Here is a 27,594-nt window from a genome sequence, read left to right as displayed (position 1 = left end):
GAAAGACAACGCCATTAGTCGTCATCACGGATTTGGTCCAAATTTATGGTACATGCAGGGCTTAGCCGCAAATGGAAGTAGCAGAAGTGGGGAGCTCCAAATGTTCAAGCGATTGGAGAAAGTAGCGTGTTTGGCGCGACTCGGAAGAATACTGAGTGCAGAACGTAACCCGAGAATCGTGGGATCTAATACCTATGAGGAAACATTTTCATATATTACATTTTTACATTACTTACACTGCAAATAAATCGAAATAATCCTCACTATATTCTGTTTATTAACATTTTCATGAAACGCCGGAAAAGGAAAGCGAAGGGATTATTTCGGATTACATATAAATTTCGAGAAAGGGATTGGAAGACGTACAGAAGAAATTCGTATATATAGTTAGATAGTTTTATTATTTTATAGTTAATGATTTACATCAGCTGGGGTGATACTCGTCGTGAAAACTGGGGAAAAAGTAATTTTCTCGGCCTTTTACACACGTTGTAAATGTCACATTTTTACAGCTCAATGGTTGTTTTAAAGTCTCTGTACGTAAACGGACTTGATTTGCATTCATAAAAGGTTCTCTGTCGTCACACAGTTTGGAAGTAAACCACATGGAACACACAATTTCGGTAAGTATTGGCGAGGATAACTGGTGACATACAGCGGAATACATTTTGGTGCGGTCTTCTCAGACTGTGATTTCTTTTCCTCTCTCGAAGAGAGCCAGCCGCGGTGGTCTAGCGGTTCTAGGCGCTCAGTCCGGAGCCGCGCGACTGCTACGGTCGCAGGTTCGAATCCTGCCTCGGGCATGGATGTGTGTGATGTCCTTAGGTTAGTTAGGTTTAAGCAGTTCTAAGTTCTAGGGGACTGATGACCATAGATGTTAAGTCCCATAGTGCTCAGAGCCATTTGAACCATTTGAACTCTCTCGAAGAGATAAGACCAGTTTTGTAGCTTTCTGACCAAACTCCGTAGCTGACAATAAAGATGGACATCGCAGGGTTACACTACTGGTGTGCATTTGGGGAGAATCACTTTAATACAGCACTGTGCCCTTGGTATTCTATAAAGATAGGGATGGCACCCCAAAGTTGGCAACAGGAATAGATACCCCAGATATTAGCGATGGTGATGATGATGTCTGGTTTATGGGGCGCTCAACTGTGCGGTCATCAGCGCCCGTATGAAGTCCCAATTTTTATACAGTCCATGTTTTACATAGTCCTGTGTAGCCGCTGTCACGAATGATGATGATGAAGATGATGAGAACAACACCAATACCCAGTCTCCAGGCAGAAAAAATCCCGAACCCGGATGGGAATCGAACCCGGAAACCCGTGATCCAGACATTAGCGAGGGTTCGCTGCAAACTGCAACAATGTATGGAAGGCGCTCCTGAGGACCACACCTCCCCTCTCTGCATAGCGGCGCCTTCGCACTGTGGTCAATATGCTGCTGAGCTGGCAAGAGCTCTGTCCCAGTCGGAGACCTCAGCTATGGCAGTCACCACATAGAGCTGGTCAGTAGCCGTGAAAGTTGCTGATGAAATGTGTGGTATCGTGTATCGAAATCACTCCACAGCATATCAGGGTTGGTAAAGGAATGGCTAGTTTCTGTCCAACGCAGATAGTGGCCATGCGAGATCCGGCGGACGCAATGGTGCATGCCCGCCGAGCAACCCCTCCAGCGGCTCTGTACTTCGAGCGCCCTCTGCCGCTGCAATATGGTAGGACAGCCGGCAGCACCGACTCAGCCCACTCTATGCGGACGATACGGCCTTCCTGACAACTGGACGACACTTGGACCAGCTCATCGCTAGGATGCAACAGCAACTTGCTGTAATGGAACGCTGGGCGCTGCACAATAAGATAACGATCAACCCGACGAAGACGGCAGCCGTTCTGTTCACACGGAGGAAACCAGTTCTCAACGACAGACTCCAAATAGCTGACCAATTTATCCCATGGTCGCCGGGAGTGAAGTATCTCGGTGTCTACCTTGACAAAAAATTACTCTTTACGCAGCATATTGACGACAAGAGAACGGCAGCCCAGAAGATGGCCAGGTCGTTGATTCCGTTCCTGAAGAGTAAGGATCTCAACCCTAAGACTAAACTCCAATTGTATAAGGCAACGGTGGAACCCACAATGTTGTATGGCTCCACCTCGTGGGGAACTACGTGCGTCTCCAACTACAACAAACTCCAAGCGCTGCAAAACATTTGCTATCGATGGATCACAGGAGCTCCATGGTGGACAAGAAACGTCGACATCCGCACCGCACTCCACGAGACCACCATACAAGAGAAGGTCCGTGACAAGGCTCTACGAGTTTTTGACAAGATCGATGCCCTTAGGGACGAAGTTCGACAATTACAGTCGGTAGGAACGGTAAACCCTGCAAGATGGCACAAGTATCGCGTACTGAAGTCAATAACGTTTCACCCCCCATAGGCAATCTGTCATAACACGAGGAAGGAGTCACACATAACAGCCTTGACACATTTCACCCTCCACAGGAGATAGACATCACCAAAGACAGCAGGCTAAAGGACCCATTGCGTGCCCAAGCCTAACTGAATGCGTAATAAATAAAGTGTTTTCCTTTTATCGTTACATCCCATCCTAGAAGAATAATTCATCAAGGATGATATCTTCAGTCCACACTACACAATTAAAAAAAAAAAAAATCAGCCCACTCACACTTGGAGCCACATTCCTACAGGAGGTTATGCAAATGCCTCCTGACGCGACTCCATCGTCGTCGTTCGTGCTTTAGTACAGAGAGACCTTTCCCACTGGACAGTGTGATAGCTGGACTCTGTTTCTTGCTTCATTATTTGTAACGAGTCTTCTGCATACGTACAAGTTAACTCCATCTTGGGCTTGTTGAGTCAGTTTGTTTGCTAATCAGTGCTACTACTGTCCAGGTTTCCTACGATGACAGTCGTATTTCAGGTAACGCCACATTCGGCGACTTGCGTGTCGGTGATGATGATGATGAAAGGATAATGCGGACAGAATAACAGCTAACCCACTAGCAGAGAAAAATCTCCATCCCAGCCGGGAATCGAACCCGGGCCCGCCGCTTGGTAGGCAAACACGTTTCCACTCTGCTAAGCGGGCGCACAGAAAATGAGTGTGGCCCAGTGATAACCCAATCTGAACTCCCTTAATATAGGAGAGGGGGGGAACTCACCCATGGCGCAATAAAATGAATGGAAGTTAATCGTAACTGTAGTATTCTTTTTTTTTTATTGAATTTCAATTCCCCCCGAAGGGGGCAGGCTGGCAGCAGCTTAGTATGCCGCTCTTCAGAATACAGACTTTGTTAGAAAAATGAAGAGAATAAATAATAAAAACAGGCGATAAAATCGGAGACTTAAAGAGTAACATGGCGAAAATAAATCGTGCAACTTAAAACAAAGAACAGAGGGATGATGATGCTAATAAAATACATACGAAGCAGACAGGTAAAACAATAGACAGACAATTAAAAAAAAAACACACACAAACACGGCGACAGTCTGGTTTCTGTTCGCAAAAGACATAAAATTCACACCTAGCGACAGCATGGTTTCTGTTCGCAACACGAGAAAGACGAACAACACTGAATAGTCACTGGAACACTGCACTAAAAAGTTGGCAAATGTGACATACCACAGCCGAGAGCAGGTGGGGGGAAACTGGACAGATGATGGGAAAATAAAAAAGGGGGGAAAGGAGAGTAAAAGCGAAGGGGGCGGGGGGGGGGGGGGAGCCGGGAAAGGGGCTGATGGAGGATGAGGACCCATAAGAGGGGTGGGGGGGCGCTGGGCAGACGCGATAGGGAGTGGGGCAGGCAGGGGAGGGGAATACAAAAGGACTCGGGGGGGGGGGGGTGGCTGTAGTATCCTGACTATTCGTCTAATATAGGGTGCCTAGGAAGCTGTTTTCTCGGATCATTAGACAATTCAAGCAAATAGTATTAATGGAGTTTATTCCAGGAAGTTAAACTGACAATACTTAACTTTACGTATTTACAAAGGTGTGTTGCAAGCAAATGACGACATGTAAATAAACAATGTCCTCCGGTATACACACTTTCAATGCAAGCAAAACTATACAGTTCAGCCAGTCACTGCTGTAGCGTTGGCGGCGCAGCGCTTATATTCTCTTCGTACAGATGCCGCTCCTGTCTTGGTGTCGTCCTACTGGCTGACGTCGTCTCTCAGCCCTCTCTTCTCTTCCGTTCTTCATTGTCGTGTCTGCCCTTGTCGTTACGCCAGAACAGTAACGCAGTGGGATATCTGAGTCGAGCATCAAACTATTAACCACATACCACACTACCTCCAACTGTTGTAAATCGCACTTTGTCGGTCCCATCTGTGCAGGGACTAACATCCGCCGGCCGATGTGGCCGTGCGGTTCTAGGCGCTTCAGTCTGGAACCGCGTGACCGCTACGGTCGCAGGTTCGCATCCTGTCTCGGGCATGGATGTGTGTGATGTCCTTAGGTTAGTTAGGTTTAAGTAGTTCTAAGTTCTAGGGGACTGATGACCTTAGAAGTTAAGTCCCATAGTGCTCAGAGCCATTTGAACTAACATCCGAGTCGTCTGATACATGCTCGGTGCAATAACCTTTAAATGTTTAGTCTGTGTGGTAACTGCAATTATCCGCAACAAAGTAGTCTCAGCAGTTGAAAATTTAGGAGTATCTGCCTCAGCTTCAACTTATCTTGCTTGCTGAAATCTGTTTATGAAATAAGGTATTCTGACAGGGAATTTCATGTGCAATGTAAGGGTTAACTCAGGTCCAAGTAAAATCAAGAGCACACAAACCATTGAGAGTGCATGACCATTCTAAAATGGAGATCTAAATACACATGGCTGATTATCCGTTGTGAAGCCATCGTGTAACGTCTCATGAATCGTTAGCGGTAGTGCTACTCCACCAGTTGCCATATTGGTAACATTTTTGCCACCAAATGTTTCGGGACTGCGTTATAAAATGCTATAAAACAAGGAAACTAGTCAATGAGTAGCAGTACTACATGTAGTGATAACAATATAAATATTTTTATGTAGTATAACATACGTTAAAGAAGTTAACAGATGCAGTAAAAGAGAAAAGAGGTATTAAAAACATGGGTGGATGTGTGTGACATCAAAAAAACCTTTTATGCAAGGCGGCAACCCGAACCAGAACCATTGCGATTAGTTCAAAAATATCGAGAGACGACCTGTGTAATTAGAGCATATAGCATCTAAAATAATCAAAAATAATTATCAATCGGGACGATGGGCAGAGAAGCAAAAGTGTTGAAACAAGGAAATCGGAAGCTGAAAGATAAGGAAGGGTTGGCGTTGAAAGGGGACATGGGGAATACAGCCATCATTTTGAAACAAGATGATTACATAAATAAAATCGTATCTTTTTTGCAAATGGTATCGTAGAAGCTAAATATGACTTTACTTTTAAGTTTGGGGCACTTAATTAATTTTTAAAAAAAATCGGTTCTGTTTATTAAAAAATGATCAAAGGGTGTCTCAAAATGAACGCCGGGTTTGAAGCTACTATAAATCGAATTCATTTCTTTGAAAGAAGCAGAGAAACCACACCATTCTCTTCAGGTGATGATATTTAAACGTGAAACACAATACCCAGCACAAGAACCCCTCCTTCTCCCCCCCCCTCCACCCACTAGATCTACACACGGTCGCTTGATCCATGATACTAGCCATCACTCACTCACACATTTGCCCATCGACTTCGCTGAGGGCACATCGAATTTTATTATTTCAGTTCCAACAGATCACGGGGTTTGTTTGCCCCGGGCATGCATGTGTGTGATGTCCTTAGGTTAGTTAGGTTTAAGTAGTTATAAGTTCTAGGGGACTGACAATCTCAGATGTTAAGACCCATACTTCTGAGAGCCATTTGATTTTTTGTAAGTAGGCTGTTTAGGTTTTTTTAATGGTAACGCCACGTAGCGCTCTGTATGAAAATCACTGGCTGAGCTGTGTGCAGTCTGTGGCTAGTTTGCATTGTTGTCTGCCATTGTAGTGTTGGGCAGCTGGATGTGAACAGCACGTAGCGTTGCGCAGTTGGAGGTGAGCCGCCAGCAGTGGTGGATGTGGGGAGAGAGATGGCGGAGTTTTGAAATTTGTAATACTGGATATTATGAACTGCTATGTATATTATGATTTTTCAACATTATTAAGGTAAATACATTGTTTGTCCTCTATTAAAATCTTTCATTTGCTAACTATGCCTATCAGTAGTTAGTGCCTTCCGTAGTTTGAATCTTTTATTTAGCTGGCAGGAGTGGCGCTCGCTGTATTGCAGTAGTTCGAGTAACCAAGATTTTTGTGAGGTAAGCGATTTGTGAAACGCATAGGTTAATGTTAGTAAGGGCCATTCTTTTGTAGGGATTTCTGAAAGTCAGGTTGCGTTGCGCTAAAAATATTGTGTGTCACTTCAGTGAATGTTTGAGTACGTTCAGTTTTGCTCAGCTGTTTGAAAAGCAAATAATGTAAGAGGTTTATCAGCAGAGCAATTCTAAAATTGTTCTAAGGGGACGTTTCATTTTGAATGGGGTTTGTTCTGGTAAACCCATGACTTAGCGCACCCCCATAGAAAAATCCACAAGATGTCATGTCAGAAGATCGAAATGGGTAGGTTTGCTCTCCTAGTAAAGAGATTAGTCTGTCCGTCAACTTTTCACGCAACGAACCCACTGTGGCTTCTGGAGTGTGGCTAGTTGCTCCGTCGTGCTGGAACGATAAATTCTCTACGTTCATTAGATCGAAATGGAGCAAAATGAACAGAATGAGCATTGAACGATAATGAACGCCATTGACCTTCAAGAAAGGAAGGACCTATTAAATCGCCGCTTCAAATCCCACACCAAAACGGAACTCGCTGAAAATACAAATGTTTTTCCTGCATTACTCCTGGGTCCTCTGATCCCCACATTTGGCAGTTATACTTGTTCATTAAGGCGCTTGAATCGAAGTGAGCTTCATCTGAGAAAATAAAATAATGCACATTGTGGAAACTATAGCTCTCTCGTTCGTTTTCAAGGATCCGTTGCACAAATTGCCGGCGTTTGTGTTCCTGTGTTAACTGTGTACGGGTGCAAGGGCAAACGTTTTGTTAGGATTCTGTGTATTACTTCTTGACACATGCGTATATCTTGAGCACACTGGCGACACGACTATCCCAGATTCACAGTAACGGAATCACGCACAGCAGCAACATTTGCCTCACTTCCGGCCCCTTTGAGGGCGTCCAGGGCTTTTGATGTGGACTGTTGAGCTTTTCTTTCGGATTTCTTGATGAACCTACAGACATTGAATTCACAGCCCTAGAATAGTACGTGCTTTCCGAACTACACTCCTGGAAATGGAAAAAAGAACACATTGACACCGGTGTGTCAGACCCACCATACTTGCTCCGGACACTGCGAGAGGGCTGTACAAGCAATGATCACACGCACGGCACAGCGGACACACCAGGAACCGCGGTGTTGGCCGTCGAATGGCGCTAGCTGCGCAGCATTTGTGCACCGCCGCCGTCAGTGTCAGCCAGTTTGCCGTGCCGTGGCATACGGAGCTCCATCGCAGTCTTTAACACTGGTAGCATGCCGCGACAGCGTGGACGTGAACCGTATGTGCAGTTGACGGACTTTGAGCGAGGGCGTATAGCGGGCATGCGGGAGGCCGGGTGGACGTACCGCCGAATTGCTCAACACGTGGGGCGTGAGGTCTCCACAGTACATCGATGTTGTCGCCAGTGGTCGGCGGAAGGTGCACGTGCCCGTCGACCTGGGACCGGACCGCAGCGACGCACGGATGCACGCCAAGACCGTAGGATCCTACGCAGTGCCGTAGGGGACCGCACCGCCACTTCCCAGCAAATTAGGGACACTGTTGCTCCTGGGGTATCGGCGAGGACCATTCGCAACCGTCTCCATGAAGCTGGGCTACGGTCCCGCACACCGTTAGGCCGTCTTCCGCTCACGCCCCAACATCGTGCAGCCCGCCTCCAGTGGTGTCGCGACAGGCGTGAATGGAGGGACGAATGGAGACGTGTCGTCTTCAGCGATGAGAGTCGCTTCTGCCTTGGTGCCAATGATGGTCGTATGCGTGTTTGGCGCCGTGCAGGTGAGCGCCACAATCAGGACTGCATACGACCGAGGCACACCCGGCATCATGGTGTGGGGAGCGTTCTCCTACACTGGCCGTACACCACTGGTGATCGTCGAGGGGACACTGAATAGTGCACGGTACATCCAAACCGTCATCGAACCCATCGTTCTACCATTCCTAGACCGGCAAGGGAACTTGCTGTTCCAACAGGACAATGCACGTCCGCATGTATCCCGTGCCACCCAACGTGCTCTAGAAGGTGTAAGTCAACTACCCTGGCCAGCAAGATCTCCGGATCTGTCCCCCATTGAGCATGTTTGGGACTGGATGAAGCGTCGTCTCACGCGGTCTGCACGTCCAGCACGAACGCTGGTCCAACTGAGGCGCCAGGTGGAAATGGCATGGCAAGCCGTTCCACAGGACTACATCCAGCATCTCTACGATCGTCTCCATGGGAGAATAGCAGCCTGCATTGCTGCGAAAGGTGGATATACACTGTACTAGTGCCGACATTGTGCATGCTCTGTTGCCTGTGTCTATGTGCCTGTGGTTCTGTCAGTGTGATCATGTGATGTATCTGACCCCAGGAATGTGTCAATAAAGTTTCCCCTTCCTGGGACAATGAATTCACGGTGTTCGTATTTCAATTTCCAGGAGTGTATCATGTATACATCTGTGTCGGTTGAGGAAACGATAGACTTTATAGCTAACAACTTATCCGAGGGTCGTAAATTACCTGAAGCTAAAATCGATTAATATATAGGATTATTAAAGTTTGTCTTATCGATATTTTAATTTTCTAGGTACAGGAGAAAGATTTAGCAGTGGTCTGTCCATTAGCGTGGCAGATGACGGACATCTTCATGAACGTATAAAAAACAGCTTAGGAAACCTACAATCGCGTGTACAAGAGTTGATAAGACGTGCCATACCCATAAACGGAAATTGCTGTGCTTTGGATAGTTTCATACGGCTACGTCCTGAGAACAAGGATGAATAAATGAAGACAATAACGCAAATAGTAGTCCAAAACATTTTTGAAGCATATCTAATAGATTGGATGGCTGCAGCACTAGGGAATCGAAATAAAAAAAATAAAAAAAACGAGAGAAATCTGAAGGAATAAAGGGTCATGACATATTGGGAAGTTACGTCATGTAAATTGGTTTCGACAGTTAACAACAAAGACGGGAAAATTGCATTCAGGACAGACAACAAACTGGAGCACAGGTTGAAGCATAAGTTAGATGCATGGGAGGAATGGATGGTGAAAGCGGGAGTTTATGAAATAAAGTGTCAGGTTTATGAAATGAACTACTTAGGGCAAATGGAAATAAATTTTAAAGTAAGTTTTAAAGAGCATATTACCGGCGATGGCGAGGCATCTCAAAAATGCGCAGCATTCGTTGGGTAACGTAACAGTGAATACAGGATGATTCTTATTAGATCTAGAGGAAGAGGAGGTTTTTCTCCCTTTGAGAAAGGGAAAGAAGAAAGGGTCCAAGAAGCATTTCTGGACCCAACTTAGCGATGTCCTGCTTGGTATGCAGCCACCAACTTCGAATTGGCGGCGTTACATGCAATATTTCCTGTTGATCATTCAATATGGATGCACGCTGCACTATAAATGTTGTACTGCTTTTTCAGTGTTTACCAGGACTTGATATATAATTTCCTTAGGTTTTATGATACACAGTAGTATCGTTGGGGCTGTGAGATATTCGTGGCATGTAAGTACTACCTCTGTTAGGTGAAAGCGGCTGCCTCTAGTTCAAAAATGTGCCTTGAGAGCATAACACTCCTACGTGAGATTTATATGTTCGACAATGAATGAGTACTGCTGGGTTTTGCTTTTGACCGTGGCAGTGGCATAAAACCTTTAAGGTATATTACACTACAGGACGATATAGATACGATTACATTGTTGACAGTTGCGTGTAGTACTGCGATTTATCGATGTGATCCCTTGTTTCACTGCATTTCATAATGGGATAACGCAATCTCGTAACATGTTGTGGTAGAATTACCACACATTTGACAACTGGTGGTGTAACGTTTATGAGATAAGGATAACGTGTGAAGAAATAAATTTGCGAAATGCAAATGCCATAGATAAACAGTTTAATTTACCGGTAGATTAGTTGCATAACATTGGCAATGAATAAATATCGCGTAAGAATAGCTAACTCTGCTTTTGAATAACAGCTCAGAGTCACAAATATAGTACTTCAGATCACTGAAAACTTGGTTGTCAGTGGAAAAAGCTACTTGTAAGTCACTTGAGTACACATATGTCCAACTCTGAGACGGATTCAGATCACCACGTGTTCAGAACGAAAAAAATTTGAAATGTGCACACAAGAACATGCGAAAATTGGACGAATTTACCTAACATGACTTAACAGTTGTCAGTCATCTAAAGGTATTAGCAGTGCTTTTGGCTGGATGAAATCTCACCACCCGTACCGACGTTTGCTGGTGCAATGCGTTCATATGCCCACTAACAAAAGCATCCAGAACAACTTGTTACAACGTGCTGTTCCGGACGACGAAAAAGGAAGTGGATTCTTGGTTCGGCAAAAAGTGGTGGAACGGAGTCGAATTCTACCACCAAGCGTTCCCATTGGCCGAAGCTCTCCACTCACAGCGAGAGAGGCTTATATCGCAGTCTGGCATATAATAACACTCGCGATACTCCTGCTGTGAAAACTGTTACTATCTGACAGCGGCGAGATATTCAGCTGCAAGATTAATGTTTGTTTTTAATTATTTTTGTACTTAATTAATGAAACTTTTACTATATGTTTGCGTTCCAAGCATTAGTATATTATGAAGAGATATGAATTATTGGGGAAATAAAGGTAAAAGCATCCTAATCCTGTTGATTCAGTGGCATAAGCTACAACTTATTCGTGAGGACATTGTTTCGAATATAACTGCAGCTTACTGCGATGAAAGCGAGAGAATATAAACACCCATTTCGTGCATGAGAACCATATATTTCTGTTGTTGCCTGTTCTTAGTACTATGGACACATTCCTTGACACGTAACAATGTTGTATGGGGTTTAATGACTCGCAAGTTTTTCACTTGACTCCTCTTTCTAATACATAAATATTTTTGCAAATGAAACTACTTTTGCTCCAAAACTGAATATGGTAAAGACTGTTGTCGTCGCGGCTCAGATGTAGCAACAATCATTGAACTGGCTTATTCTGTGTTGGGAAACCGTTTTATCGCTATGACTTCTGTGGCATTTCCCTTTTCAGTTGTAGTGGCTTATTTTGTACATTGAATAGTGCAAGTACAGTACTGCACGCCATACAAGTTTTCCGCGTTCCACATTCACTAATTTGAATGGAAGTGTAGTAAAAGAAGTTTCATGATGCTGAATAGCTATATGAAGTCTTTCCATAAAAGACTGCGTCTTCTGCCATTTACTAGCTATTTTTTGGTTCACAAAATAAAACGACATTCTTCAGTAAATATCTGTTTGTTACAAGAGAATCGTAAATAACGTGTCCTGTATTGAACCGTCTGATACCTCTCATGATGCTTAAGAAGTCAAATAAAGCTGAATGTAGTACCCTTTTTCAAGTTAGTTTTGATTTTTATGCCACTATATACACGCCTTATTATAAAAACTGTGTTACAAATCACTATAAACAATATTATTCGCACTCGTCCGATACCGTATTCTGAAGCGTAGCTTTCTCTCCGCTTGGAACGCTGCTTGTTGTACTGTACCAGGTGTATTCAGAAAATTCCAGAACATTCGTAACTTCGTGCTAATGGGGAGTTGGAGCGAAATGCTGTTGGTATCCTTGCACACGCCCGTGTTAAATGTGTAACAGCTGGAAGTTTCATTGTTATATGTCTGTTAGTTATTGTTCAGTGCTGAACTGAGTAGAACGTTGTGCGCACTGTTTGCGAATTTCGCGATGGCACGGTTAGAAGAGCTACGCGTCTTCTATACATTTTGCGTGAAACTCAAGAAAACCTTTAGGAACACGTACCAAATGATACACGAAGCCTACGGTGACGAGAAGGGGTACTCGGTGTTACGAATGGTTCACACGGTGTAAAAACGGCCGGACGGAAGTTAAAGATGACCCTCGTTCAGGACGCCCTTCAACGACTTTCGACTACGCTCACTTCAGCAACGTTAACGAAATTGTGCGTGCCGTTGGGAGACTGTCTATCAGAGAGATTGCAGCAGATTGTAAAATTTTAGTTGGATCATGTCATAAAACCGTGACAGAGCATCTTGGAATGCATTGTGTTGCCAATAAGTACGTCCCGCGGCTCATGAGTCAAGACCAGAAAAACCATCGCCTTGCAATCTGTGAAGAGCTTTTGGATCGTGCAAATGTGAGCAAAATGTTCCGTAAGAGAATAGTAACTGCTGATGAGATGTGAGCTTACGGCTATGTTGTTGAGGATTTTCTCTGAAAGCAGCGTGCTGATGTTAACTAACATATTAGCCACACCAGTTATTTTACGTTCTTTGTCTGTCACTATAATGCTGGTCACCTAAGAAGATAGAAACACTTGAGTCATCACGTTTGGTAGCAGGTCATTGACGTGCGCCAAAAACGTAACGGATGCAGAACAGAACTCTGTGGTTTATACTTCGGCTTCTGCCATCATCAAATCGAAATTTAGACCCCGTAAAATTATGTACAGCGTCAGTACAAATAAAACCAAAGCCTAATCGGGGCGATGTGCTGACTCCCCAATTAGACATGGATCTTATTGATGCTTCTCTTGGACATTGTTTTACAAGGTCTAAATTTTGATCTAGTGACAGCAATATCTGAAACAACTTTACAAAATGTTAAGCGATCTAGATGTTTTTATTAGCAAAATATTCACAATGATCCCTGACTCATGAAGGAAATTTATGGTTTATCCTTTCTTAATAAACCTCTTCTCTTTTTGTTCATTGTGCAGGATAACTTTCAGCTTCTTACTTTCCAGGTATGAAGTGAAACATTGTTGAGCTTTCTCCTAATCCCTTAATATTCCAGTTGATGCAGAAGTAAAATGTAGCCTTCTGAGGCATCCAGTGCCTTGTCGAAAAGGGAAATTCTTTTTAGAGATGAATGACATGATTCATTTAATAACTCCAAATGAGATATAGAATATTCACATGAGTTCGACACTGCATGAGAATACTGTTTACTAAATGTCTTATAATATTATTGAGCACCGTTAATTGATTTGGTAAAACAACTCCTGGAACAAGGCACATGGAATTCTGCTTATATTTATCTCCATCTCCATGTAAAACCATATTCCCAATATTGCACTGATCAAATTGCAGAAACCAATTTGGTAATGCTGGACATGCTCTATGTTGATTACAGCGTGACCACTGACAATTTGGGCGAGATGTATGATTTAAACCCGAACCTTCCGATTATTACAGTGCTCGCCCTTATTCATTAGGCTACGCGAGCGAGTATACCGGGCCGACTTACATGTAACAACAACTTTTATTTGTATCCAGTTATCTCTGGCCGTAATCGTAGAAGATCTTTTGTAAACTATAAATAGTACATCACTGGTAACAGCCGGCAGGAGGACTGGGCTTAATAAGGCAATAGCAAATTGTAGTACTTAGGTGGAAGTAAGCAGTTCTTCAACGGTGAAGAAAACAGAGAAAATTTGAGGCAAACGTATGTAAAATTGTATATTTGAATTGGTCTCATGCGGAAAAGGGGCTGTAAGGGGTTGCCTAACTGTTACAAATGACCATTGGTGGAAATGCATTTTATGTAATGACACTGTAATCTTACCTCAAATATTCAATACTGTAGTTATGTCTTACCTAATGTTCCCATAAATGCTGATGAGAGCAATAATTTCTGACTCATTACTTTTATTTGGACTAGGACTGTCGCAAAAAGTCCGGAATGATTATTCGGCATTCCCTATACGAGTGGCTCTCCACCGGTAAATTAAACTACTTAGCCCATTAACGAATTAGACAGTGCGCACAATACCCTGAAAATAACTATGTTACCGTTGTTTTCGTTAAGTAGTGTAACTATGATGACGACTTTTCCGATTCTTTTACCGCTGAGTTTTTGGAAACTTTACCACTTAAAACAGTAATATGAAGGTTGTTTCATTTCTCAGGTCACAAACTGCATTCTCAGTTCAATCCAAGGCTGATCATAAATTGTATGCTGAGCCTTTAATTCTTTGTTCTATATTATTTACACTATTTTTCCATCTGCGAATCATTTGCGATCATTTGGTTTTGTCATTGTACCTCATTCTGATTCATTAAGGAAGCTTAGCTGCAATGTAAATCTGAGCCCAAGTAATCCTAATTTCTAAAATCCTTTGAAGAAGGAAGTTTAATGTTTGAAACCAGATGAATTGTTTGTGATCCTCGTGCTAGATGAGATTCACATCAAGCCATATGAAGATTTTAAGGCAGGAAATGTTACTGGATTCACTTTCGATACTGCTGATATAACAACCAGTAGCGCAAATGTATTAACGACTCAAGAGTATTCTTCTTCTTTCGAAAAGGTTGCGTGTGTATTGCCTATGAAGATATTGAACACAGAGACGTGTTTAATGCAGTAAGGGCAGCAGTAGTAGATATAGAAGCTATTGGCTTTCAGATTGTTTCACTTGTTGCAGATAATAACGCCATCAATAGATTAATAGAAAGTATGCCATACATTTTGCAAATCCTCCACAAACTAGTTTTGTGTACCCATCTCCTACATATAGTTGAATACCTCTATATTTTCTGGACGGCACTGTTCATATTTTTAAGTACATGTGAAACAACTTGATAAATCTGAAGAACCAAAGGTAAACATTTTGTTACCCAGATTGTGGTAATCCTGATACTGATAGTTATGCATCTTTTGCTGCAGTATGGAAGAATATATATAAAAAGCTACAAGATGCTAAAATATGGTAATGGGACGTCAGTGAAAGCTCTGTGGTATTCATATTTAGAAAGACAAAATGTTGAACTGGTTACTCAAGTATTCAGTGATTATGTTGAAAGTAGCTGCTTGACTTGGTGTCAGTTTATAAAGAGTATTTGTAGGTACTGCAGAATTTATAAATTTCAGTAGGGCATGGTGCAACATTATTAATATTACAGCACTTCTGAAGACACTTTATCATAAATAAGAAATGCAAAAACCTCAGACTAATAAAGAACTAAGAGTGTATCTACAAATGAAGCCCAGAATTTAATTGTAGAGGTGCTTAATTATGATGAAATCACTGAGTGCAGTGTGTGTGGTATTAGTGGTTCATTTTTTTAGTTCTGTATCAGTAACGATGATTTCAAAAATGTTGAACGTGTTCTTCCAGTTTAAAATGAACTGATTGTTTCTGTTGCCACTTACTGATAAGAGAACGTCAGTGTACAGGGTGTTCAGATTGTTCGACACTTGATGGGTCTACGAAAATTAATAAGCAGGTTAATTTAATTACACAATCGAACAGAAGCAGTCTGAAAATTTCCACGTGAATTTCTTGCGACAGTAGATACATAAGATTATTTGACACTGTGAAGTTTGTTGTTCACACCTTCCTTCATAAAGCTGCTGAATAAGAGAGCAGTGGCAGCTAAACTTATTTAGAAAATAGTTATGGGTAATGATGTGATGTGTGAAAATTAATGTCCTCAACACATACTACTTCAAAAGCGTAAGAAAATCACTTGGACCACTGTAAATGCTGTAATGAATAGTTATTTCAGAAAGAAAAATAATGGAACTTTGCAGTCTTTTCATGGCTGTAAATCGAGGAAATTTCCAACACAGTACCACAACTTGACAAATGTTTCTTGTTTTTTTGTCTGTTTAATCTCCTTTACTTTTTACTGCTTTCCATACATAATTAATGCAAAATGATTATATTCTTTGATGCAGTGAACATTGTGTTCCGTGAGCAGTGTAAAATCCGTTGAAGTGCTGTACTTTCTCCTGAAAATTCTAAGAAACAAAACTCAGAGTTTTTAAGGTACCAGTACCTTTACACTGAAAACCAGCTCCCAACTCCAACAGACTCGGTTGACAACTGTTTTCTACTCGAAGTTTAACTTATTTTTCAACAGTTGTTGGAAGTCGCGAGTCTAAACAAGTAGTTGAGGGAAATTTTGTCTCGAGTTTGTAGTTTATGGTCAGTGAGCAAAAACACAGCAGAGTTTTGTGACTTGCGCTTGCGCATTTCCCGTGTCGTCTGCTGTGTTTCTTTCTTCGTCTGCTGGGTTCCTTTCGACAATAGTAACTCACGAGTCGTCAACAGATTCAACAATTAAGTCTTTGTTAGAAATTGAAATGAGGAAACCTCTGTATGATCCTTCTGATTCTGCATATAAAGACAGATGTAAAAGGAGAGATTTGTTGAAACCAGTTTAAGATAAAATTGGTGTGCTGCTTGTGGAGTGTGAAAGGAAATGGACAAATATGAAAAAACAGTACAATCGTGAGCATTGTAAAAAGGCCAAAACAAACAGTGAGTCTGGGACAACTGAGATCTACGTTCCGAAATAGATATTTTACGAGCATATGAACAATCCATGGAGAAAAATATTTACAATCGTACGTAAAATGTTATTCACTAGCATAACTGAAGCTGTAAGACTTTTGGTCGGAAATTTTGTGACTACAACTGTATTTTCACTGGAAATTTATTTATTTCTCTTGTCGTATCATTTTGTCATAATCTGGTACAAAGTAGTTTGCAAATAAATAGCTTACAATGTTAATAACTAAAGGTATAAGGGTTCTGTTGTGTAATTGTTATTTAATTTGTCTTTTCACTCAATATTTATTTATTCATATTGCTCTTGCCATTTCACTTTCCAACATCCGATACAAAGTAGATTACAAGTTCATCATTTATATTCTTTGCGGTTCGTCCTGCCTTTCTCCGAAGACATTTATTTTGGGGAGACATCCTCCAACAGCCATCCGAAACCCTGCCTGTTTTTGGATCTTCCTCATCAAAACTGCCAGTTGGTGAGCAAACTGTGGCATTTTCTTTATTTCTTCTAAGAAAACTGTGCAAAGACGCAGGTGCAGAGGTTAGTAATATTGCTTTTTCAGGACTCAAGTGCATACTTGTTGTAAGACACCGAGAAACTATTTATAATATCCCAAAAAATTCTCCACAATCCTTCTAGCGCGAGATACTTGGTAATTAAACATTCTTTCCTGGCTGCTTTTCTCTTGCTATCCTGAGTGTGGTTTCATCATGTACTCTGAAAGAGCAAAAGCATGATCTCCCGCCACAAGAGATGGCTAATTCTCACATTCAGAGTCCATTTCCATTGCTTTTCTTTACTAAAAGATAAAAATCCCAGACGTTTGTTTACAAAGAGTTTGAAATTGTTGTCAACATTTTTCAACAGTTGTCAACACTTGTAAGTTTGCGAACCCTCAACAGTTGCAAGTTTGCCAGACTTACAACAGTTGTATGTTTTTGTCAGTTGGAGTTGGTTTTCGGTGCGAAGGTACCTGCTTAATATGCGTTGCTAGTTACTCTCACTATCCTCCAGATGAACTGTTTGAAGTAGTCCGATAGTGTTTTCTTTTTTTTTTTTTCTTAAATAATTAAGTCTAAACGTAAGGTGGTTCAGTAAGTATAAGTTTTCATTGCTAAAAGAAGACTAAAAGCGCAATGATTTCTTTTTAGTATTTAGCGACTGAGCAACGAGCGTCAGTGGGTCTCACGATATAGCAGTTTACGTGGGCCGTTACGTGTGGCGTCACAAAGTTGTTGGCAGGCCTTGTAATCTTAGAGGTGTCGGCTTAGCAGTGGAAGCTAGGAAAGTAGCACTGTGACATACCTTAGAATGGGCATAATGGCACTGGAATGAGTAAAGCGTTAAAACATGATAGTTTCAAGGAAACGTCATGAAGCTTGGTAAACAAACATACTGTATAGACACTTTGTTGCTGAACGAGAGAAACGTAAGGCAGGGTGGCAATAACGTCACTACGTAAGTTATGTCGTCACTAACATCAGTTCAGATAAGTGGTCGGCAGACAATGAGGTTATTTTGGTTGCACATTTTTTCCATAGCAAAATGATTTTTGTGTGAGCTTTGTTAACATTGGTAAAGAAACAATGTCAGCAACAATATTATGGCGTAAGTTTCCTACAAAACACACCGATCAGAGTGGAAAAGAGCATGTAAATGACGTTCTTGTACTAAATACGTAAAATATTGTTTAACCCGTAGCTAAAGACATGTTTCATGTTGCCTGATGAACCCCTAGGAAACTGTAAACGTGCCTAATTTGCTTTACGGGATGCGCTTCTTCCTCGGATGCTCAGTAGCTGAAGAGTCAGCAAGTCTTGGCGTCATTGTTGGCGCGTGCTTCGATCTGCTCGTTTATCACTAGAGCCGGTCACATAGACCAGGTGTCTGTGGGTATGTAGCTTTTTTGTCCCCGAAAATTTGTGTTAAGTAAGGAATATAATATAACTGATGTGGCTAATACGTTAGTAACATCAGCATGCTGCTTTCAGGGAAAAGATTAACGCATTCTTTTTGCACATGACGGAAGAAGTTTGCTACAAATACTCCGGTAATAGTTGAAGATGATATTTACAACTGTGATACCCATTGAAACGTGGGTAGTAATTGTGATAAAAACAATAGAAAAACGCATTCCGACCAGGTATCGACCGGCTGCCGTGTCATCCTCCGCCAATACCCATCACTGGATGCGGATACGGAGGGGCATGTGGTCAGCACACCGCTCTTCTGGCCGTTGTCAGTTTTCCTGATCGGTGCTGCTACCTCTCAGTTGCCCTCACATGAGCGGAGTGCGTCCCCCTTGAAATAGCGCTCGGCAGACTGGACGGTGACCCATCCAAGTGATAGCCAAGCAGGACAGCACCTGATTTTGGTGATCTGACGGGAATCAGTAGTGATTGTCATACTGATTAAAACTCGTAGCCCGCATTGATAGCTATAATTTAGGCTTTTCATTTACTAATTGTATTTTTAATTTTTATGTTATTCTTATATAAATTGAGATTCAAATGTGTTAAAAGTTAGAAAAGAGAATGTTTACTTGTTAATAAGATGAGTCATTTCTGCGTTCTAGTTTCAGTACCTAACAGTATTTTACAAGTATGTCTTTAATATCTTCTTCTTATTTCCATTAAATACATTTTTCAGTTATAAACCATTTGCATTTCGTCACATACTTTCTGAGTTGCTACTTTTAGAAATATTTTAAAAAATGTAATTTTTATGTATTCCGTATCTGGTCCTGAGCTGTGGACTTTGTGGTTGTGTTCTATAAACAATGTCTACCATTACGCGATAATAAAGCATAACTCTTCATATTTTCTTGAAACGTTCGAAAATATACACAATTTTATATCGGTGATGTATTACATCCAATGCTATAAAAATACTACACAGTACCCCCACACCATCCCAAACAGTACTAGTATTTTGGATTGAAAATTACTAGTGGCTAATATTTACCCTAAGAAGTGGGTAATGTAGACGTGGAGCCTCTAACACCATGTGGCCAGTAGCACGAGCAGTGTATATAAACTATCTTTGGTGCTTGACAGCAGATGAATCATTAACTGGCACCCCACAAAAGATGAATAAGAAAAGACTAAAGGCATTAGAGATGTGATGTCAGAGACAGATCTGTGCTTAAACCAGAGAAATTTAAGTAGAGGAATTCAGAAGAGAAATTTTTCTTCAATGATAATAATATAAAATAAGCAGCATAATTAGACAGATATTGTAAGAAGTACTGCTACTTTAATGTGGAAAGTATCGATGTATCTACATCCACATTTATTTATTTACACGTCAAATTCAGTAGGACCAAATTGAGTAGCAAATCTCACAGATCATAGAAAGTGTCAGTACATGAAATTACTACATAAAAGCAGTAACGGATGAAAATAAAATGCTTATCAAACGGAAAAAAAACAAGCCATAAGTTTAAGTAAACGCAATCAACAATACAACAAGAGCCAGCTTAATTTTTTAAGGAATTCCACGACAGAATAGAAGCGGTGACTCATGACGAAACTCTTTCAGTTTAGGTTTGTAAGCGCGTGGATTACTGCTAAGATTTTTGAATTCGAGCGGTAACTTATTGAAAATGGATGCAGCTGTATGTGGCACACCTTTCTGCATAAGAGTTGAGGAAGTCCGATCCAAATGCAGGTTTCTTTTCTGCCGAGTATCAACTGAGTGAAAGCTGCTTATTCTTGAGAGTAAGCTAATATAGTTAACAACAAATGACATTAAGGAATATATATATATATATATATATATATATTGAGAGGCCAATGTCAAAATACCCAGACTCGTGAACAGGGGTCGACAAGAGGTTCGTGAACTTATACTGCTTATTGCCCGAACCGCCCGTTTCTCAGCCAAAGATATGCTTTTAGAATGGCAAGAGTTACCCCAAAATATAATACCATACGACATAAGGGAATGAAAATAAGAAATGTAGACTAATTTTCGTGTCGAACGATCACTCACTTCAGATACCGTTCGATTAGTAAAAATGGCAGCATTAAGTCTTTGATCAAGATCCTGAACGTGGGCTTTCCACGACAGTTTACTATCTATCTGAACTCCTAGAAATTTGAACTGTTCAGTTTCACTAATAATATGCCTACTCTGTGAAATTAAAACGTCAGGTTTTGTTGAATTGTATATTAAAAACTCTAAAAACTGAATGTTACTGTGATTTAGCGTTAGTTTATTTTCTACAAACCATGAACTTATGTCATGAGCTGCACTATTTTAAACCGATCCATTGTTGCACACAACATCCTTTACCACTAAGCTAGTGTCATCAGAAAACAGAAATATTTTACAGTTACCAATAATACTAGAGGGCATATCATTTATATTAATAAAGAAAAGAAGTAATCCCAACACTGATCCCAGGGGCACCCCCACTTGACCATACCACACTCCAACCCCACGTCACAACCATTCTCAATACTCTGAATAATGACGTTTTCGTGTTTGTTGCTAAAGTAAGAGCTGAACCAGTTGTGAGCTACTCCCTGTATTCCATAATGGTCTAACTTCTGGTGCAATATCTTGTGATCAACGCAATCAGTCGCCTTAGTTAAATCAAAAAATATTCCTAGCATTAGAAACCTTTTGTTTAACCCATACAGTACCTCGCAGAAGAAAGACAAAATACCATTTTCACTTGTTGTACGACTTCTTAAGCCGAACTGTACATTTGATAGCAAATCATGTGATATAAAATGCTCAATTATCCTTACATACACAGCCTTTTGAATAACTTTAGCAAACACTGATGGTATAGAAATAGGTCCAAAATTTTCTGCATTATCCCTTTCTTCCTTTTAATCAAGCGGCTTTACTATTGAGTACTTTAATCGTCCAGCAAAGTGACCATTCCTAAAGGAAATATTACAAATATGGCTAAATACTGGGCTAACATGTGCAGCACACTACTTTAATACTCTGCTGAACACTCCATCATAACTGTGAGAGTCCTTAGTCATCAGTGATTTGACTATTGACTCAATATCCCCTTGTCTGCATCACAGAAGAGTATTTCAGACATCAATCTCGGAAAGGCATTTGCCAAGAAATTTATATGATTCCCTGTAGAAACTACATTTTTATTTAATTCACCAGCAATGCTCAGAAAATGATTGTTAAATACTGTACATATATCTGATTTATCAGTAACAGAAATATTTTTTCTACGAAATGACTTTATATCGTCGACCTTGTGCTGCTGACCAAACACTTCCTTCACAACTGACCATATGGTTTTAATTTTATCCTGTGAATTACCTCTTCTATTTGCGTACCACATACTCTTTGCCTTCCTAATAACGTTTTTAAGCACCCTACAGTACTGTTTGTAATGGGCTTCTGTAGCTTGATGGTGACTACTTCTAACATTTTGATATAATTCCCGCTTTGTTCAACATGATATCCTTATCCCACTAGTCATCCACCTGGGCTGCCTTTTACTGCTAGTACCCCGTTTAGAACTGGAAAGCAGCTCCCAAAGAGAATGAGAAATGTGTTGAGGAAAGCATTATGTTTGACACTATAAACATCCTGCCACTCTCATTTCTTGACGGGGTTTAAAAAACTCTATCTTGCTGTTGGGTTAACTTTCCTATGTAGGTTGTGATTATATGTCACATTTGTTTGAGTAGAGAAGCGTTTTAGTGTTAAAATTCGTGCTTCATGGTCTCAAAGGCTAATCACCCTTTTACTAACCGAATGCCAATCCAATAATGAAGAAAGTATAAAAATATTGTCTATGGCTGTGCAACTGTTACCCTGCACCCTAGTTGGAAAAACACAGTCTGCATCAGATCATCTGAATTTAGGAGATCTACTAATATCCTTTTTCTTGCACCATCATATACATAATATATATTGAAGTCACAACATATAAATAATTTCTAGTACTTCGTTTAAAATGAATCAAGAACCCCCACTAGCTTGAGCAGAAATGCTCTGACGTCAGAATTAGGGGACCTACAAGCAACAACTAGAAGTCTATTTTCATTAAATTCAACTGCCCCTGCACACATTCAAATATCTGTTCAGTGCTGTGCCATGATACGTCTATGGACTCAAATGAATACTGTTTTTTATGTATATGGTCTCTCCCCCACCCCACCAGAAACTCCTATAAAAACAGCCAACTGGTAAAGAAAGCCTCTGAATTGTGAAATTATTGAAGTGGTCCTCCGATATGCCAACAATTTCAGAGTCAACATCTTCATTAACTTTATCTCTAACACCTCTTATATTTCGATGAAGTGTGCTATTCCTTCTTTACTTGGAAACATGACGTCCTCTGAAGGTTAGCCCTTAGTCAGAGGAACTTTTTTAAGCAGATGTACCTATCATCTGACTTCAATCTAAAAAGGGAGCAGATCTAACACCAACCGCCACCACACACTATACTGTCACATATCAGCTTTGGCAGCCTCCCCGTCCCAGAAGCATTAAGGTGCAAGCCATGCCTAGTGAAACCTGATCTACTGATACACTCAACTGGCACAACTGTAAAGTGACCCATGCCCTCTGCCATCAGTGCCTTCTCGAGCCCAATGTTAACGCGCCTAACAGCCGCATTAAGAGGAGGCTGATCAAGACGCTGAAACAGTTGCACGAAATGCACATTAGTGCCACCAGTTTGAGTAGCTATCCTTACCATGTCACCACCAACATTATAATTCTCGTCCTATCAAGACTGTTCTATGCTCCACCCACTATCGCTACCTAATCCTCCTTCGTAAAATTCCTACATAATACCCCATATGCTGTTAGTCACCTGAGCCAAACCTGCACTAGGCTTCACAATGCTGGTGACCTGGTACTCACTCCCCCACACTTACTGCAACTGCTGACCGATTGCCCCGCGGAGTAGCCGCGCCGTCTAGGGCACCTTGCACGGTTCGCCCCCCCCCCCCCCCACCCCCCGCCAGAAGTTCGAGTCCTCTCTCGTGCATGGGTGCGTGTGTTGCCTTAGCGTAAGTTAGTTTATGCGATATTAAGTAGTGTGTAAGCTTCTGGCCCGATGAGCTCAGCCGTCTGGTCCCACAAGACCTTACCATAAATTTCCAAATTTACTGCCGTACACCTCTACTGCCGGCCGGAGTGGCCGTGCGGTTCTAGGCGCTACAGTCTGGAACCGAGCGACCGCTACGATCGCAGGTTCGAATCCTGCCTCGGGCATGGATGTGTGTGTTGTCCTTAGGTTAGTTAGGTTTAAGTAGTTCTAAGTTCTAGGCGACTGATGACCTCTGAAGTTAAGTCGCATAGTGCTCAGAGCCATTTGAACCATTTTTACACCTCTACTGTGCGAACTACCTAGCAGCAGAACCTTCTTCTCTCTGTTAGACTTTGCAACTGACCTAGGCCTCCTAACTGCTGAGGACTGCTGCATGTTCCCTGCACCTACAACTACAAGAGACTCCTCTCCACTCAACTCTGACAGTTGGTCAAATCTATTGCATATACGCCAAGTATAACTGCCTGAATACCTCCTCCGCCCAAGCTGCCTTCTTAACAACCACCAGTTCCAATCCCCCAAGCCCTTCACCCTCCTCAACCAATCTAGTTCCTCCTTTGCGTATTGTAACTGCACCTGAAGGACACAGATCTTAACGCTCCTACTCCTCTATCAACTTATTTCTACAACAGATTCTGCATTCTCATGAGAGGATCTCGCTAGGATGCCCACTGGCTTCCCCACTGCATTCCCCACAGTTAAAATATATTGAGCAAATCCCACACCTTAACCCCCTGCTCACAAACCTACGACAGAGCCCACACTCCTAACTCACGGTATAATTTTACAGTTCCTGAAAAGAAAACTATACATCTACGTTACCCAAGTTCAGTTACACCAGTAGAATTATTTACAGAACTAACAATAGCGGTCTCGAAATTTGGTATCTTCTATGAAAGCATCTACCTGTATTAATACTAAATTCAGGCGGCCACCGGAACACTCAACGAAGTTAAAAAACCGAATGAAAATTTTACTAAAATATTTCACTAGAAACAATACGAAAAGTCAGTTGAAAATTAAAATTTGCTAAACGACTTCAACGCACAGAAAACTAAAAAAACACAGCAAGCGAAATTTTCCAAACAGCACAAAACACCGCTGAAAACTATTAAATTTAATTATATATGGCGGTAGTATCTGTTCCCGAAAGAACAGTTACTGTGGATGTAAGCAGGAGATCCCGGGTTCGAGTCCCGGTCGGGGCACACATTTTCAGCATGTCCCCAACGAAGTACATCAACGCCTGTTTGCAGCTAGGGTGTCCATTTAATCATCATTTTATTAAATTTAATAATTGTATCACAGTGCACAAATAACTTTGTCGGTTCTTAGCTTTATAACCGCTTGCGGGCTTTTAAAATAACTACGTACCCTCCGACTCAGAGTTGAAATATTGAAAGTTTTGGCTGTTTTCGTTGTCTAGGAGCTGGAGTACGTAGTTGCCGCATTACAAGCCAAATACTGCTGAGTCTACAGTTATAATACGAATACACACTTGAATCGAATGGTCGAAGGTTCTTATCACTCGACAATTGCGAATTAATATAGAAATTTATAAATGAATGTTTGCAGTTAAACAAAATCTGCAGGTACTATCTTAACGACTTTAAATGATGAGCACGAGAGTAGAAGTACTTTTGAGAATGCAGTATATTTCCGCAAAACACTTATTGATATCGATGGCCTAGCAATTAAATAAAATATAAGTTGAATAACAGGGAAACAATAGATTCCTATTTCACCTAATTGTAGTTCAATTCTTCTATCTTGGCGGCTCGCGCATGCCCGCCCAGACGTGGGAGATTGTTGCGTTGCCAGTTGCAAACGACCCACGCGACCAAGAGAAGCAGCGCCATAGTATAGTATAGTTTGCAAACTTACATTTAGGGGGGAGTCAAACTTACATTTAGGGGGGAGTGCGCAGTTTATGAAGTAAAGTCACCACGGCCGCATCGACTCTTTCGCTGCTACAGAGACGTGCTCCCCGCATTCCGCGCTGTGCGCGATTTTGTCATCACTGTACTGCTCGCCTGTGCAGACACATGGTGTTCCGACTGCTTTGACACACTTATCATTCGATTTCACAAAAAGTATTTGGTCCAAAAATTTCATTTTTACACATCTTCTTGACTGACACCTTCCCCCCATAAATGAATTTTCTTTCGATGTTCAACGCAGTTACTGTGCGGCATTAAATGTAGTAAACCACTGCACTAAATTTAGAACAGTTTGCGGAGGTAAAAATCCATAGCGTATACTTTCCGTATGGTCGATTTTAGTTCCCACTATATTGAGAATGAAATGTGGACAAGATACCTAAATTTCATATAAAATTTACTGTATCACAATATCTCATTTAATTTAAGTACCAGATAGGTGTCATATGTAATATTGAGAAACATTCCGTCTTTCGCAACTGTAATAAAAGTTTTATTTACACCGGGCGCGTTTGGCTTTATTTTAAAGCACTTCAATCATTCAAAAGGAAGTAGACAAAAACTGTGGACTTACAAAACTGTGTACTTACAAAAACATTAGGACTTGAATATACTGTGTATCAGTGAAGTGCTCTGAGCTATGTCAAATATAATTTTTGTGTGTGGCACACACAAACAGAATTTATTTGCTAAAACACTGATCAGCCGACACAAACGTTGAATATTGTGTTACCACGGCACAAAACTACGAAAGATGGCTTGGTAATGGAGGAGACAAAATACTGTCCACTGAAGATACTTCAAAAGAGAAAAACACGTCTGGTCTAAATAAGACGCTTATTACAGTTGCAGAAGAGGAATATATTTCAATACCATTGGTAAAACTGCGACTGTGGAACAAAAATAAGAAAGAGAACATGAGTATTATTGTGTATGTGCCTTACCTGTCATTGTTGTCAATTGCTGCGATTGTCATCTGCATCGCTGTAGTCAGTGTCGCAGTCCGAATCATCAGGTCTTAGAGTGATGACGATGGGTTCAAGCAGATTGTCAATTACAATTTCCCTGTGCATGTCCATGTCCTCCTCTTGTAGCCTTTTTGCATGCCGAACACATTCAGCGCATGCTGAAGGAGTAATTCTGTCAAAACTGCTTCGTGCAAATGCCTTTCTGTATCAGCAATTTTAAATGTCACTTTTCGTTCTGCAACCTACCCTTTCACTTGTGCCCAAATTAACTCTATCGGAATGTATTGACGACGATACGGTGGCAAACGCAAAACAAATGAACTCCTGTGCAATACAATCGATTTCATAAACTTTTGTACGAGGCTTATGGAGTGCTACAAGATTCAACATTTCAGCACGAGTTTGGTTGGCAGTACTTACTTGCAAGCCACAACATTATATCGTCTTTTTTGTACTTTTTGTGGGTGTCTTGTCAACACCAACGGAGTGATACCTCGCATTGTCCATTACAGTTACCGAGTTTGCAGGCAAGTAAGGGAGAATCTGATTCCTAAACCACAATTTAAATGTCTCTGAGTTCATTTCGGAATGATAATCCCCTGAATTGCTCTTTTTTGCCCGGAACACTAATTTGCTTTCTGGAATGAATCCGGAAGCAGAACAAGCGTGAAGCAGAATTATTCGTCCACTTTTACCAGCTGGTACTTGAAGCCCACCCAACACGCTTTCCTTGTGTGATTTTGGTTTAACCATGTTCCGTCCAAGAAAAAAAATGTTCTTATTCCTGGATTTTCTTGCTTCAATAATACGTCTTAAAAACTGTGCCCTTGAAGCAGCGATATTCCTACGTTCCATTAAAAACTTTCTTCCGTCATTTGTATGTACATATTTGAAACCAATGTTTTTAAGTATTCTATTCATTGAAGTCATGCTACCTTTAAAATTTATGGTTTCACGCATTATCACAGTGATTTTTTTACA

Source organism: Schistocerca cancellata, chromosome 7 (genome assembly GCF_023864275.1).
Source record: "Schistocerca cancellata isolate TAMUIC-IGC-003103 chromosome 7, iqSchCanc2.1, whole genome shotgun sequence".
Lineage (NCBI taxonomy): Eukaryota > Metazoa > Arthropoda > Insecta > Orthoptera > Acrididae > Schistocerca > Schistocerca cancellata.
Note: the sequence above shows the minus strand (reverse complement) of the source record.